This window comes from Octopus bimaculoides, chromosome 11 (assembly GCF_001194135.2).
Source record: "Octopus bimaculoides isolate UCB-OBI-ISO-001 chromosome 11, ASM119413v2, whole genome shotgun sequence".
In the NCBI taxonomy this organism is placed as follows: domain Eukaryota; kingdom Metazoa; phylum Mollusca; class Cephalopoda; order Octopoda; family Octopodidae; genus Octopus; species Octopus bimaculoides.
The window spans coordinates 74,771,670-74,773,971 of record NC_068991.1 but is presented as its reverse complement, the minus strand read 5'-3'; the positions used below and the strand labels follow the sequence as shown (position 1 = coordinate 74,773,971).

Below are 2,302 nucleotides of genomic sequence, written 5' to 3'. Positions count from 1 at the left end.
GAGAAGACCCGGCAAATAAAGTGAGTCCACAGCTGGAACCTACACCAGTGTCACATAACCAGCCCACTCAAAAGTACCTTGGATCATAGGGCGACATGCCATGCTTGAGGAGATCTATTGAGTCAAGTACATCATCAACACCAATATCAAAATCAAATCAAATGGAAATTGTAGTTGTGAGCCCCATGCCAGTAGCATGTAAAAAGCACCATCTGAACGTGGCAGATGCCACTGCTGCTTTGACTGGCTTCCATGCTGGTGGCACGTAAAAAGCACCATCCGATCATGGTTGATGCCAGCTCCTCTGGCCCCTGTGCCAGTGGCACATAAAAAGCACCCACTACACTCTTGGAGTGGTTGGCGTTAGGAAGGGCATCCAGCTGTAAAACACTGCCAGATGGAAAACAGAAGTTAAACAATGATGATGATGATACATATATGTACATACATACATACACATATATTTAGCAAAAAAAGCATAAATTGCAGATATATTCCAGACTTTAACTGTATTCAACAGCTGTTTCATTAAGAGAAACACCATAAAAAGTACAATTACATAATTGTGATACATAATTAACTTGAATTAAATTAATTTAAGTCAACAGTCATGAATATGACAAAGTAGCATGCATTTATGCTAAATAAGTTGCTCTTAAAAACGTTTTAGCCAAAAATTGGATATGGATGCAAGCCTGTCTCATTTGGATTTACTGCAATGCAATAACCTCTGGGAATTTAATAACCTGTTGTTAATTGAGCTCTTAATTGCTGTGGATTTATTCTTTCATGTTTATACAGCATTCTATGTATGGATACATATATGCATGTGTGTACACACACATACATACATATATTTTAGTGCAAGGTACTGTAAACAGATTCAGTATTACAAAAATTAAACAAAAATATACATGGAGAAAGTTTGATTGATTGGAAGAAATTCACACAAACAGATGGAAGGACTTATAGAATGAAACATAGGAAAATGAAAAAAATTTGGACAGTGAAGAAAGACCAATTGTTCAAAGAGTCACCAAAACCAAATTTTGCCATTCCGAATGATCAATTAATAATTTGTAATGAAGACAAAAAGGTGAAATATTTTCATTTTCTTTTTCAAAAAAAAAAGATGCAGATTAATGATTTAAAATACTATTAAGTTGGAAAAGTTATTAGAAAGCAAGTCTGAAAGAGCATAATCATCAATAACAGCCCAGACTGATTTCACAGCTACAACATTTGAAGTTGTAATTATAAAATATAATAGAGCTACACATCAACTTTGAAACGGCCATCAATTTAATTTGCCCGAGCACCTTTTATTACATAACAAATTATTCAACAATGAATATGTCATCATAAAATTCTTAATATAGTTATATGTTTCAATATTTCCATTGTGAAATTGGCTATCAATTTATTTTCACTCGTTTTACTGGGTTCGGAGAATAACAACCTGTTCAGCAGTGAATATGTAAAGCTGTCTTAGAAACTGACACAGAACAAAAGCATCAGAGGAATCGCAGAAAAGAAGACCAAGAAAAGAAACAAGAAAATATCTGACAAAGAATAACAATAGATTCTTAACTGAGAAACCAAAATAACATCACATGTTCAAATATCATCAACAGCATGGTTCTAAGGGATTTTATAAAAAGCTTCCCTTCATTCTTTTTCTTCATTTTCTATTTAGCTATATTGGTGCATGGCCTGGTGGTTAGGGTACTGAGCATATGATCTTAAGGTCACAGTTCAATTCCTGGACAGGAATTTTTTTTTTTTTTTTTTCCTGTTTCAGTCTAACCAGCTGAAAAGGAGTATCAACGTAGTATTGGTGCACCTCACTTTCCCTCCAGCTGTGGACAATTTTTACATCTGATAAATATATATTCATTAATATCCTATAATGACAGAACTCTCTTGGTGAGATGTCATCTTTGCAACCACATGGTTTCAGGTTCAGTCCTATTCTGCGATACCTTGGTTAGGTATTGTCTACTAAGGTCCAAAACCAACAAAATCCTTGAGAGTGAATATAGCAGATGCAAACTGAAAGAATCTCATTGTGCATGTGAGAGAGAGAGAGAGAGAGAGAGAAAATATGTATACATATGTGTCTGCAAGAAGGTGAGAGAATGTGATTGTGTCTCCTGTCTTGACACCACATGATAGTTGTGTCCATGTTACACAGACAGTACCATTCATTTCCAATATTTCATGAAAAACATGTCCGGCCATGAGAAAATATTGCTTGACTTCAAAACAATTGAGGGTCGGCAGTGAGAAGGGCATCCATTCA

At 35.2% G+C, this 2,302-nt stretch overlaps 1 protein-coding gene across 1 annotated transcript in view; it reads right to left on the bottom strand.

The window, feature by feature from the left end:
* The window catches only part of LOC106883236 (protein MON2 homolog), a 690,047-nt gene that overhangs the window by 601,295 nt on the left and 86,450 nt on the right, over positions 1–2,302 (bottom strand). The gene's annotated exons all lie outside the window — the stretch shown is intronic.